At 35.0% G+C, this 15,388-nt stretch overlaps 1 protein-coding gene across 2 annotated transcripts in view; it reads right to left on the bottom strand.

The window, feature by feature from the left end:
- SOS1 (SOS Ras/Rac guanine nucleotide exchange factor 1) overlaps nucleotides 1-15,388 on the bottom strand; it is a 183,152-nt gene that overhangs the window by 74,464 nt on the left and 93,300 nt on the right. The window lies entirely within an intron of this gene.

Genomic DNA, 15,388 nt, shown 5'->3' with positions numbered 1-15,388 from the left:
TTCAATATTAGGAAAACTATTAGCATTATTGATTGTATCAACAACAAATCTAACAGAAACCACATGATTATCTCAATAGATGCAGAAAAAGCTTTTGACAAAATACAACACCCATTCCTGTTAAAAACACTGGAGAGCATAGGAATAAATGGAACTTTCCATAAAATAGTAAGCAGTATCTACCTAAAACCTTCAGCAAGCATTACATACAATGGAGATAAACTAGATGCATTTCCAGTAAGATCAGGGGTGAAACAAGGATGTTGATTCTCACCACTATTATTCAATATGGTACCAGAAATGTTAGCTGTAGCAATTAGAGACGATAAGGAAATTGAAAGAATTAGAACAGGCAAAAAAGAAACTAAGTTATCACTCTTTGCAGATGATATGATGAAATACTTAGAGAATCCCAGAGATTCAATTAAAAAACTACTTGAAATAATAAATAACTTTGGCAAAGTTGCAGGTTACAAAATAAACCCATACAAATCTTCTGCATTTCTGTATATTACTAACAAAGCCCAACAGCAAGAGATAGAAAGAGGAATTCCATTTAAAGCTAGGGTAGACACTATAAAATATTCGGGAGTCTACCTGACAAAACAAATCCAGGGACTATATGAACACAATTACAAGATATTTTTTGCACAAGTAAAGTCAGATCTAAGTAAGTGGAAAAACATCAGTTGCTCATGGGTAGGCTGAGCCAATATAATAAAAATGACAATTCTACCTAAATTAATTTACTTATTCAGTACCATACCAATCAATCTATCAGATAATCATTTTCTAGAGCTGGAAAAAAATATCAAAATTCATCTGGAAAAACAAAAGGTCCAGAATATCAAGGGAACTAATGAAAAGAAATGCTAGGGAAGGTGGCCTAGCTCTACCAGATCTCAAATTGTATTATAAATCAAGCAATTATCAAAATTTAATAATTATCAAATTATCAAAATTATCAATTATCAAAACCACTTCATACTGGCTAAGAAACAGAAGGGTAGACAAGTGGAATAAGTAGGTACTCAAGACACAGTAGGCAATGAATATAGCAATAGGTTTGATAAACCCAAGTACCCCAGCTTCTGGGATAAGAACTCATTGTTTGACAAAAATTGCTGGGAAAACTGGATAACAGTGTGGCGGAAACTAGGCATAAAATAAAGTCCAAATGGATACATGATCTAGGTATAAAGATTGCTACTATAAACAAATTAGTGGAGCAAGGGATAGTGTATTTATCAGATTTATGGAGAAGGGAAGAATTTTTGACTAAAAAGAGATAGAAAGCATTATGAAGTGCATTTGATTACATTAAACTGAAAAGTTTTTGCGCAACCAAACCCAATGCAACCATGATTAGGAGGGAAGCAGAAAACTGGGAAAGAATTTTTGCAACTAGTGTCTAAAGCCCCCATTTCTAAAATATATAGAGAACTGAGTCAAATGTACAAGAATACAAGTCATTCCCCAAATGATAAATGGTCAAAGGATATGAACAGGCAAGTTTTCAGAAGAAGAAATTAAAGCTATCTACAGTCATATGAAAAAAACGCTTTAAATCACTGTTGATTAGAGAGATGCAAATCAAAACAACTCTGAGGTACCACATCACAGCTATCAGACTGGCTAACATGACAGAACAGGAAGACAAAAAGTGATGGAGAAGATGTGGGAGAGTTGGAACACTAATTCATTGTTGGTGGAGCTGTGGGATGATTCAACCATTCTGGAGAGCAATTTGGAACTATGCCCAAAGGGCTACAAAAATATGCGTACCCTTTGACCCAGCAATATCGATTCTAGGACTGTATCCCCAAGAGATCATAAAAATGGGAAAGGGTCCCACATGTACAAAAATATTTATAGCAACACTCTTTGTGGTGGTCAAAAACTGGAAATCGAGGGAATGTCCATCAATTGGGGAATGGCTGAATAAATTATGGTATATGAATGTAATGGAATACTACTGTGCTATAAGAAGTGATGAACAGGAAGACTTCAGAAAGGCCTGGAAAGACTTATATGATCTGATGCTGACTGAAAGGTGCAGAACCAGGTGAACTTTGTACACAGCAACAACCACAGTGTGCAAGGATTTTTTCTGGTAGACTTAGAACTTCGTTGCAATGTAAGGACTTAAAAAATTCCCAATGATCTTTTAAGGCAAAATGTCTTCCACATGCAGAGAAAGAGCTATGGAATTCAATTGCAGAATGTAGCAGATCATTTTTTGTATTATGTTTTGGTTTGTTATATGATTTCTCCCATTCATTTTAATTCTTTTATACAATATGACTATGGTGAAAATGTATTTAATAGGAATGTATGTGTAGAACCTATATAAAATTGTATGCCATCTCAGGGAGGGAGGAAGGGAGGGGGGAGGGAGGGGAAAAAAACTTTAAGTTATATGGTAGCAATTGTAGAACACAGCAAATAAATAAAAGAAAAAAGAAATCAAAAAAAAAAAAGAAAAGAAAAAAAATCAAAAGATTTGCAGCAAAAGGCATTACAGAACCCAGTTTTTACAATAAAGGGCAATCAAACTACCACATGTGGACCCTAATGTGTCCAGAGGCTCAAATGTCCTCGCAGGAAAAGGTAGAAATGGTGCTGAGGAGGATGAGTACAGGAAGAACAGCTGACTGGTACAAGTGTATATGGAAGAGACGTGCTGGAGGAACAAATAATTCTGAGAACTGAGGGATTGATATACCAGGTCATCTGAAAGAGGGGAAAATACCAAAGGTGTGGGGGAAAAAAAATCAGCCCTTCTTAAAAAATCTATCCTACTCCCTTAAGCAACTGGGAAAATAAAAACTACTGACTTATGGGCCTGCTGTACCATACAGGTGGTAAATATTTATGAGTCATCTATATATGTATTGAGTGAATCCTTGATGAGGACATTAGTAGCAAACAAGCAGGCTTTCATTACCACTACTGAACAGACCATACCTTGATCATTTTGAAATTGGAGAAAACATAAGATTGGAAGCCAAGATGCTAGTAGAGTAGAGAAAGTGCTCAGCAGAGCTCTTCCAACTTTCTCCTCCAAAGAAATTTAAAATAGCAGCTTAAATTGAATTCTAGAGTAAGAGCCAACAAAAGGTCAGAGTAAGACATTCTTCCAGACCAAGAAAACTTAGGAGATCAAAAATAGAGATCTATGATGGGGGGTGGAGGCTGACTTGAAGGCTACATGGATGAAATACCAGGGGTGGGACCAGGTGGTGGCAACAGAAGTAGCAGCAGCTTCAGGAGCTCTCTTACCAGAGATGGTAAGGGGACCTGGCAGCTGATCAGAAAGAGATAACAGAGGATTTCTGTGCTAGTACTGGATGAAGGATCAGACACAGTTTGACAACTCCACTGCCTATGTCCACTTCTGTGTCATAGTTTAAGGGTACTTTTGGTCAAGAGGGAGCGGAATGGCCCCTGAGGGCCAGTATCATTTTTAGTCACAAGGGATCAAGGACCCCATCACTTCTGTTGTCAAGAGATCAGGGACCCTGAAGGACAGTATTATTGCCAGTCCCAAGAGAGCAGGGGCCCCTCCTGGGTATGTACATGAGTATGGAACAGGAAAGTGGTGAACACACGTCCCCCAGATGACATCATCTTGGAAATTTGAAAACTTCCAAATTCCCAGTTCTGAAAAAACAGTGCAAAAAAAGCCTAAAGCTTGAGATAGTCCCTCACCCCCAACCCCTGGGAAAAGAACCCAACTTGAAAAATAAAATTCAAAAACTAAGACATAGCATGGAAAAATGAGGAAACCACAAAAAAAAGAACCTGACCATAAAAAGACAGGGAAGATCAAGATACAAACTCAGAAGATAATGAATTCAAAATAGCTACAAGCAAACCTTCAAAGGAAAAAAAAGTGAATTGTACACAAGTCCAGCAAGAATTCCTGGAAGAGCTAAAAAATAATTTTCAAAAGCAAATATGAGAAGTACAAGAAAAATTAGGTAAAGAAATGAAAGCAAAGGAAGAAAATTATGAAAAGGCAACTAACAGTTTGGTAAAAAGAGGAAAAAAATACTGAAGAAAATAATACCTTAAAAAAGAGAATTGGTCAAATGGAAAAAGAGGTAAAAAAGTTCAGTGAAGAAAATAATTCCTTAAAAATCAGAATTGGGCAAGTGGGAGCTAATGATTCCATGAGCCACCAAAAAACAATAAAACAAAGTTAAAAGAATGAAAACATTGAAGAAAATGTGAAATATCTCATCAGAAAAAGAACTCTCCTGCATAACAGATTGAGGCAAGATAAAATAAATATTACTGGACTAACCATCTGAAAGCTATGATCAAAGAAAGAGCCTAGACCTCACATTTCAAGAAATTATCAGGGAAAACTGTCCCAATACCTTAGAACCAGAGGGTAAAATAGAAATGGAAAGCATCTATTGATCACTATCCAAAGATCCCCAAATGAAAGCTCCCAGAAATATTATAGCCAAATTCTAGCTCTTCTAGGTCAAAGAAAATACTCTAAGTCACCAGAAAGAAACCATTCAAATACTATGGATCACACAAGAATTAGAAGTTACTATGTTTAAAGACTAGGGCTTGGAATATGATGTTCTGGAAGACAGAAGAACAGGGATTACAATGAAAAATAATTTACTTGGCAAAACTGAGTATAATCCTTCAAGGGAAAAAATGGACACAATGAAATAGAAGACATTCAAGCATTCCTGATGAAAAGACCAGAACTGAATAGAAAATTTGATTTTCAAATATAAAACTCAAAGAAAAACATAAAAATCATAAGAGACACAATACGGTTAAACTATTTACCTTTCTCTATGAGAAGATGATACATGTAACATCTAAGAACTTATCATCATAAGGGCAGCTAGAAGGATTCTATGTAGAAAGAGGAGGTGGGGTGAATTGATTATGTTGGAATGATGTAAAAAAATGGATAGGTGAGAAAGATGGATGCCCTGGGAGAAGGGGGAAGGGGAAAGAAGAATGAGGGAAATTATCTCACTTAAAAGAGGTGCACACACAAAAAAAGCTTTTACAATGGATAAGAAAATGGTGTGTGGGGTGAGGGTGAGCAATGCTTGAATCTCACTCACTTCTAAATTGGTTCAAAGAGGGAAAACATACATACATACTCAATTGCAATAGAAATCTATCTTACCCAACAGGGAGGTAGTAGGTGAAGGGGATAAGAGAAAGAGTGAAAAAAGGAAGGCAGTGCTTGCTTCTCCCCACCTTCCTCATCAATTAAATTAAAAGAAAATATTAGAAAGTATTACCTGGTAAATGAGTAAATAATAACTAAATATTTCTTTCATTAGTTACATAGTACCATGTTCCTATTTTCAAGTGATTTGAAGAGGATGGGGGACATCACAGGGGGTTGTGAAAAACAATGTGCTTTTGTTTAGACAAATATAAATATTTCATTGATCCAAGCCTGAATCTGGTATCTGATCAACTTTTAAAGCTTATTCAGAATGCAAGAGAATTAATGGCCTTCAGCCTAAATGAACCATTATTCTAACTTAATGTGGTATATTCAGAATTATAATGGAAATTCTATTAATGGGAAAAAAAAAAAAACAATACCCTAATGCTAAACTAAGCTTTATAGTTCTGAGGGGAAAAAAAATCTAAAGAAAATCTGTCCCCAAGAGTATGAAATGTTTCTAGCTGATTGAACATATTTTCTGTCCATTGGAAATTTCTGTCTAAATTTGTTCCAAAATCTGATCCCACTGGAAAGAAGCAAATGAAGAAACACGAAATGGAATGTTTTGATTACATGGGCTCCATGAAACAAATTTGTTTTTTGTTTTTTTTTTTTTACCTCCAGAGCTATCACGGAAATATTGTTACACAGAATAGATACTAAATTGGACCACATGCAAATAATTGTAGAGGAAAAAGAATGATTTCTGCATGCATGATAGAGTATTTTTGAGTTCTTGTCTTAACATAATAATTCTTTTAATTAAAATGATCATCATCCTACTGCTGCTCCAAGAAAACATAAGATTTCATTATGTTTACGATTATGAGAAAGTTTTTCATTTGACAAAACTCTTTTCATACACCAATTTGCAATTTTGCAATTCATACACCAAAATAATTCAATATTCATTACACAAGAGAAAAAATTCTCATCAATGATCTAATGCCATAAACATCAAGAAGTATAAAAAAGGGATATGTGTGCTCGCCAACATAAGGACAGACGTCATCTCTGTTTGTGTTCTTCTCTGTAATGGAGGAAACCCAATACAGAGCCCAAATTGAAGGTTTCTGTGAAGATGGTGTGGTTCTCTAGATGCTCCTGTTTGTGGGTGACATGGTACCAGCTGCTGTACCTGCCCTCAAGAACTTTATGTATCAATACATAAACAAGGAGGCAAAGACAAAATACATGAGCACTAATAATTAGGGAAAACTTCTTGCAGGAGGTGGCATAAGCTGAAATGATGAGAGAGCTAAGGAACTTCCTGCTGATAGCCTGCACTCAATTGGGAGATGAAATACAGAGTTCAGTGCTCCAACACAGAGTCCATGAGGGGAATAAAGTAAAATCAATCTGGAAAGAAAGGCAGCAGAAAGACTAAGAGGGCCCTAAGGTATTACATAGAGAAGTCAGAAGAGCCACCAATGCTTCTTAAGCAAGGAGGGGAGAGGAAAGGTAGATGTGATTTAGGAACAGACATTTGGCAGCCATGTGGAAGGACCAGACGAAGGCAAACAAACTAGGAGGCTATAGTGCAGGTTAGTTTACAGGATGATATCCATGTAAATATAGAGAAGGGCATAGATTAGAAAGAGAGTTGTTGTGGCAGTGGAATTGATGAGACTTGCCAGTGGACTAGGTGTGGAGGGAGGAAAGAGAGAATAGGTGAGGATGACTATGAAGCTTTGAACCTGGATGACTGAAAAGATGCTGATGTCACTGCAGAAAAGTTTAAGTAATTGTAATTGATGTTTGTGTATTAAGTTTAAAAGCCATTTTAAAGAGCCACCAAAAAGATAAACAGAAATAGGGAGGGGGGCACTGAGGAACTTCAGGATGAGATCTTGGTCTACATTAGTAGGAGTACAGTGATTCTAGAAAAAGGGAGTAGCATGCAGAGGTAGGAGCACTGAGGAGTCAGAAGGCCTTGCTTGTGTTTCTTTCTGTCACTAACAGTGTTAAATAGGGGTAAGAACAAGTGTACTCTCTACTTAATAGAAGCATTATGAGGCTCAAAAGAGATAACGTAGTACATAAAATTCCCTATCCTGCTAGTTTGATTTTACCTCACTGACAATAGCATATCTAAGAATCAGTGGGAGAGGATGAGGAAATTCAAATATTGTTACTGAGTTAAAAAGAAGTCTCATCAAAAATAATTTTTCTTTTGTGTAGCAATGAGTAAAAATGCTTCTAACTCTATGTAATAAATATGAAACAATTAATGGCAAGAATTTTTACTAGCCTATAGCAATACATTAGTTTAAGAAAGAAATTTTTTCAAAAAAAATTACGTGTTAATTCCCACTCCTACACAAAGCAGTAAGCAAATAATTTTTAAGGTGGAGACCCTACCTGTACCTATCTTTTTGGTGTATGAGGAAATGATATTGTTATTCAATAAATGGTAATTTTAGATTATATGACAATATATTGAATACTCTACTCAAATATCAATCTTACATTACATAATTAATAAAATTTTATTCAAAGTGTTCCAATACTTACTAGTTATGTATCTTTAAGCAAGTCTTTTATTTTATCAGCTTTCCTTTGGTCCTATAAAGTGGGGATATTTGTACTGTCTGCTTGGCCATTGTTGTAAACAAAGTGTGTCATGACGTCTCTATGTGTCATATGCATGTATATACATACACAGCCACATGCATGCAATATACTTAAACACATTATATACATAGGAATTATTAAAAGGGAGAAAATATTTCATTAAAAATTATTCAGGAAGTCTGTCTCTAAGGGTATTTATAAGATCCTAAAAATCCTATGAAAAAGAAACATTGTCTCAAGTAATGTAATTTACTCATAAGAGGAAAGAGGTAACTTGAAGTTTGCTGAACTGCAGTGTTTTATATTTTACATGGTCTTTTTTGAAAGCAATTCTACTAAGCATTTTCTACTACAATTCTACTACACATTTAAAAGTCTTAAAGTCACTGGAGACTCTGAATTAAACAAAGGGTCACCAAATACAGCAACAGCAAAATGCTGACAAATAATGTTAATTAAATCTTTAGGCATATAAACAAATATTGCTTTTTCTCAACTTGAGATAATTATTTAGACCTGAACACCCAAACTTAGTACTATTTTAATATTCTATAAATAAGATGACAAAGTGGATTTCATTATTTTTTCTTTCTAAAAGGAATGAGCAGAATTTACACATTTGAATAAAGAAATCATCACAAGGCAAGCAGAAGGTAAATTAAAAAAATAATTGCATTTCTGACCCTCAGGCTCATTTCCAACAATGTAAATCTGCATAAGTAAGACTCACCCTCCTCTCGAGTAGGGAATAATACGGGTTGCTTTTCTGTTTGTTTGTAAATAGTTTAAAGTCAGTTGCATTAAAGGGAATAGACAAAAGGTAAAAAAAAAAAAACAACTTTAAAAAGTAAAATGCAAAGAATTGAAAAATAAAACAGCACAAAAACAACCCAAGTTCCCCAGATTTGGACTCCTCGTAGGGATCCAACTATTCCTAGCTTTTTAGTGATTGACACATTTTCTGAATATTAGCAGCTCTCTCGCCTACCTGACGAGTCTGAGTTGCAGCCCTTCACTGTTTCCCCTCCTATTGTTGTAGACATCACAGCCATAACAAACATTGAAGAAGAGCTACAAAATGCAAGAATAATGGAAAAGCAAGTTAAAAAACTGAAGGGTGGAAAGGGTCCTGGTATTCTGAACAGGAACCCACCAATGAAAAAAAGGCTATGAGGAGCAGGAAACTGAAAATGCAAAAAGGAAAAATCATCAACCACAACTGCTCCATACAGCTGTTGAGTTGACTTGGGAAGATGAATGGAAAATCTGGAATGAAAGACTCATCTTTTTATAATATGCCCTTGCAATATGTTGTACTAAAGCCAGACATGTATATCTATGGCCAGAGTCTAAACAGAGGCCATTTTCATTCAATGCTTGAATTTTTTTTCCCTTGAAAAGCTATGGGAAGGAAAATGGATAGTAGATAGAACTTCTGCTGTGCTTGAGAGAGAGAAGACATATTTTATAATCTTTCTCTCTATCTTTAACTTCTGGCAATAAGAAATCAGTTGCTATAAATCTTCTCAGGCTACATGCAAAATTTACTGACACATACCACCATTAAAATTACAAAGACATGTATGCAGTGGTTAAAAAAAGGCTTTCAAACTGCAGCAATGAGTTCCACAAATTTCACCCACCAAACAGCAAAAGCAGCACATTTAAAACTGTGCATCTGCGGTCAGAGGCCTGCACAGCAACTGCCACAAGTTGTGGAAAGGCTTTTCACTAGTAAAAATATTTATAAATATCTATGTGGCAGGTGCAATTATTTCTTTTCCTTTGCACTGAAAATAATCTAGTTGTACCTTTATGGGTGGAATGGACAGGGCAGAATTTCTCTACCCAAACCAACTTTCTAAGATTTTAAGTTGCAAAGCAAGGGCTAAACTGCATTGGTAGAAGGGGATAGACCCCAAGATCTCCCTAGACAATAAGTAAAATCATTTATAATTTTAGGGGGAAAATCCAAACTCCCTAAACAAAACCTACTTTGAGGGAAAATAGATCTACTTTTACATTTTTTGAGATCTACTGTAATTTTGAACTTCTATGTTTTAAACCTTTTCCATTAAAATTACCAGGCTTAATCTTCTAGCCTGAAATTTTTGTAGTAGCTGTGATGCCAGCAAAAAACAAACAAACAAAAAACTCAGGGGAAAAATTTAGATCCATACTTTGAGTAAGTCAAATCATTAAAATAAAATATCTGCTAATATTTTTAAATTTACTAAATTTTAATACAAATCTATAGTTTAAGGATTTGAGGCATTCTGAGGAGTCTTTAGTAAGAGCCTTTATTTTCTGAAAATTAGCATCATTGCTAAGATAAGTAGTGAAACATTAAGACAGTATTTTGACAACTACAATACTTCTAATTGCGTTGTTCTTACTTTCATGCCAAGTTACATTTTAGTTGTATTGCCCCTGCAATTATATCTATTTCTTTTCTACCTAAACACCTATTCTACATAAAGGTACTTTTTAAAAAACTTCTAAATAGAATATGGAAACAGATTTTGAGCAATATTCCTTCCAATCTCTTATTTTCATTATCCCCCAATCTCCAATGTCATCTATCTTGGGTACTTAATCAAGGAATGTTTATGTTCCTATTAAATTTTGTCTGCCATTAAAAAAATTCTTAAAAAAAAACACCCTAGGACTTTGGGCTTCCTAGAAGAATAGAATCATACTTACAGGTGACAGATTTAGAGGGTCACCTCAAGTTATCTAGTCCAACCCCCTCATTTTATAGGTGAGGAAACTAAGGCTGAGAAATTAAGTGACTTGCCCAGGGTTGAGCAAAGTTATTTTCAAATTTTAAAACTGAGACCTTGATCTCACGCATAAAATTAAACTAGTATAATGAAATAACAAAATATATACTTTTAAATTCAACAACTCAGAATGAGGAAGAATCATAAACACTGAGACAAAAATGGAATGTTTTCAAGCACAACTACCAAATGATCAAGAAAACATTTGTATATATGAATACATAGATGATACCTTACAAATGCTTTGTAAGGGAGGAAAAAATACTTCTCTCTAGACTACATGCAATGTAGTATCTCTGCATTCAAAAAGAAAGTGTAATCTGCTTAGGAATTAATTAATTGAACGTAGTCCTAAATGACTTTATGTTTTGTCTGGGCTATAGAACAGAAAATACTGCTGATTTTAAAGAATATTTAGAAATTATTTTAAATCTTTTAAATGTTAGCTAGGATATTGCCTTAAGGAAGAATGCCAAACTTGTGAAATAAAATAAATCAAATTTTATTATGAAAAGGATTCAAAAATAAAGCTATTATAAACTTAAAATTTGTTTACACATAAAATATTCCTGTCAACATAATAATAAATTTTAAAGTCATGGAAATTTTACATATGCAGATGTGATTAAAACACAAATGATAATGAAATGTTTCATAAGCAAAACATTTATAGAAACACCTACATACTGAGGGAAAAACACCCCAATGTTTAACAGAAATGTTGTGTAAAAGCAAAGCCTGTGTTCTAGTCAAAAAAATTTGACTGATTCAATATGAATTTGCTAAGCAATTGGTTTCCAGACATCAGCTGTATGAAAAGGGGTATGATTACTCTCAAAGCCCCCTGCCCACTGCCACAAGTGGCAGCAGCTGTTACCTGAGTCCACATTTCCCAATTTTTCCCTTATATCTCTTCATGAAATCAGAAGCTAACTTAAATAATTCTTCTTCAACACTCAGTATGACAGACAGGAGGAAAGATGGAGCCAAGAAAGTTGAGAATTATTATACCTCTGATCATATACACATACAGAACAGAAAGGAAATGACTATTCAAGATCTGGGCCACGAGTCCCAACTTTTTTGGTGAGAAGCGACTACTTTCTATTTGCATTAAGCTCTTCTTGAAAACAATGGTTAGGCTGTGACTACTGACTATGACTGCTGGTTGTTGCTGAAAGCTCCCAAATACGGCTCTCTTTCTTCCTTTAGCTCCTTAGTATTTTGAGAAGAAAAGGAGTTGTAAGGATGTCTTCCAGACAGAGCTAGGTCTGGCTTCATGATCAAGGGATAGGGGACTCCTAGTCTTGGCTCTATTAGAAGGTATTTTCCCAAATCTGAAAAATACCAGAACACATAAGAGGTATAATTTTAAGTAACTGCCAAAGCAGAATATCTAAGCAAGGCAGAGAAATGTTTGTAAATAATAATGTACAGACAACTAGGGCATCAAAGGCTCACAGATCGAGAACAAGAGCAGAACTCAGCCATCTGGTCCAACCCAACTCTCACTTTGTAGATGAAGACACCGAGGCCCTCTGTCCATGATGGCCCAGCAAACAGCCATCAGCGGCTGACTAGAACCAAAGCCTTTGACTCCAGAGCCAGGGTTCCTGTGGAATGGGCACTTTCTTAGTTAAAACCATGAGCCACAGGTTCAAATGGGACTGAACAGCTTAAGCTTATAGTTTAACTGTGTACCTGACAGCAACATCAGTGACAGAGAAACAGTTTTGATTCTTCATTTCAATGCATGGTTTTATGTGTCACGTAGGACAAATTTTCAGTGGTGTAGAATGAAAAAGTCTGGTAGAACAACCTGATCTGATCTATATATTTAGGGGTAAAGGTGAAAACTCAAATCTAGCGTAATAGTATGTATGTGAAACTTGTTTCATTTTGGTTTGTAATGAATAAAATATATTGTGGCTAAGATAAAACTACAAACTAGATGAAATGAAAATGACAAAACCTTAAGGTCACTGGATTACACATCTAAAGTTAGAAGCAATCACAAAGGTCATCTAGTTTGACCCCTTTATTTTAGGAATCAGATCTAGAAATTAAGAGACATATCCAGGGTCACCTAAGTTGTGAACTGCAAAGTAGGATTGGAACTCAGGATTGTTACCTCCAAACTTAGCACTTTTCCCACTGTACAGAATTAGCTCAAACTCAATAATTTCCTTCCTCCTTTTCCCTCCATGCTGAGGCTAAAGGAGAAGTAAAGACAAACAGTAGGATGCATTATGTCCATACTTACAGTATTAGAAATAGTTATTACTATTTCCTACCCCTTCAATTATCTTGTATTTAACTTATCAGTTTACCTGTTACATTCCTTCATAGAATGTAACCTCCCTTGAGGGAAGGCGCTGTTTCTTATTTTTATCTTTGTATCTCTATAACTGGCATAGTGTCTCTCACATAGTAAGTGCCTATTAAATGCTTACCGAATTACAGCCATGGTCTTAGTCCTTAAGAAGATGACAATCTAGCTGGGGAAGTAACATGTAAGCACTTTGGAGCTTTAATGTAATACAAACAGCTACTACTGTTATGTACAGAGATAAATTTAATACAGAGGCAATCAGATAAAAGAGAAAGAAAACTTCCAGATTTCGAAAATGACTTCCTTGAAGTGAAAGCATTTGAACTAGACACTTAAAAGTGGGACATCGATTTGAAGAGATAAGGGTACAATATCCAAGGTGTGCAAAACAACATGAGCAAAGGAGGCAGGAAAGTATCTGACATTTCAAAAGAGATGGCAAATGGTTTAATTGGCCCCAGTATATGAACTGCAATATGTGTAGCATGGGATAAGACAGGTGAAGTAGGCTAAAGGCAAATTGTGCAAGATCCTAAATATGAGTGTGAGGAATCTGAAAGTTAATCAATAGTCAGAAAAAAAAAGTCAGTGAAAATTTCTGAACAGTGGAATTATGTGATCAAATCTATCCATTGTAAAGATTAATCTGGAAGCAAAGTGCTAGATAGATTAGAAGAGAGAAAAATTGTAGATTTGGGAGATCTGTACCACTACTGAAGTCCAAGTGATAGATAAATAGAGTCTGAAGTAGGTTGTGGTAGAGGAAATGGTAAGACAGGGACAAATCAGAGACATCTCTGTTGGTAAAGCTAAGAAGAGATGATATACACAAAAATTATAATAACGTAATAAAAAAATAAGAAAAATAAAACTGAAGACAATACAATGATAATGACCAATGCTGGCCCTGGAAAAGCTTGAATATGGAAGGGCATGGAATGCTGCACATTTTATCATATCATCACAAACATCAGTTTGATGTTTTGGTTGGTTTTGTTGAGAAGGGAGAGGAGCAGAACATTTGGGAATGAATAAATGTAAAAACAAAAAGAAACAATGTACCTTTAAAAAGTCCATAGATTATCTACTGTCTCCATAACTTTCTTTTAACTCCCTTCATATGACTAAACATCCTAAACACCAGTCTACGGAAAAAGTCACTCTAAGCAACAAACCACCCACCACAATGAAATAAAATTCACAAAGAACAGAAGAGGAATGAGGGTGGGGTGAAGTTGTATGACTTGTCATTTCCCCCTTATTGGGGTCAAAAAACTCATTTTCCTTGTTTATTTGCTACAAAAAGATCATCCCATCAATCACCACTAGAGAAGGTAATAATTATTACTAACAATGAACAAAACCACAACACAACTAAGAAGTTTGATGAATTTTTAAAAAAATTAAAACAAGTGTGCTGTATTTTTTGGTAGTTTTTTTTAAGATAACTTGATCACTGGAGGTATTTTCACAAATGGAGAATCCAATTAAGATAATATTATACTCAGTCTTCATGTGTTGCTAGTTTTGAGTTACTGCTGTTTTGAGAAGAGTATCAGCATAGCTAGCAAATCCAGCCTGATATGAAATAATCTGGCTTCAATCTTGCTTCTGACACATCCAGGCTGTTTGACTTTTGACAGGTCAGGATAATTGCTGATCTTCATTGGTAGAGGGAGACTATTTACTAGGGAGACCTTTACACTGATGAATTCACATTTTTGGACTAAGAAAAATATATAAAGAATGCAACAATCTCTTCAGTAACTCAGCTACAACTTAAAAAAATTGTGAAGAAATTTACCTGCAATATTTTTACCTCTAAAAGTAGTCCATATCACTAAATGAAGAATATTACATTTTGAAAAACACAATGCCTTTATTTATATGGCTATACTTCAATTTATATGGACTGAAGTTCAGCTTTCCTTTTCCTTGAGGCTGGAGACTATTTTTGTGTTTGTATACCTGGTAGCTAGAAAAATGCCTTTAATATAGTAAACACATTTATTATATGTTTGTTGAATGCATTTTCTTCACCATTGATAGAGATCTCGTTAAGAAACCACCTGATTCAAGAAAGCAGAATTATAGCATATGTTTGGAAAAACAAATTTTCTCTTTCAGTTAGTTTTTAAATTGAGTGCCTAGAATTCTATGTCTATAAGAAGGAATTTTATAGGAATAACAGACTAGGAGTTTCCAATCAATGGACAGCTAGCTCTCTGGTTGAGGAAATGGCAAAATTGGCCTGTAGAAATGAGATGAACTGGGGACTTTTCTTATTCTTGTTCTTTCCCAACCTTCAATTTTCTACTGTGATGCTAAAGAAGAAAATGGAGATATAAACATCCAAACAGATGGAAAGGTTATTTTCAACTAACAGGTGTAATAGAGAGAACAAAATATATGAAATCCTAGGAAAGGAGATAAAAGACAAAAAGGTTAACAAGCGTCTTGCAGAGTGCTTTTCAA

The sequence above is a fragment of the Notamacropus eugenii genome, chromosome 1 (assembly GCF_028372415.1).
Source record: "Notamacropus eugenii isolate mMacEug1 chromosome 1, mMacEug1.pri_v2, whole genome shotgun sequence".
NCBI lineage: Eukaryota > Metazoa > Chordata > Mammalia > Diprotodontia > Macropodidae > Notamacropus > Notamacropus eugenii.
This window is presented reverse-complemented; position numbering and strand designations above follow the sequence as displayed.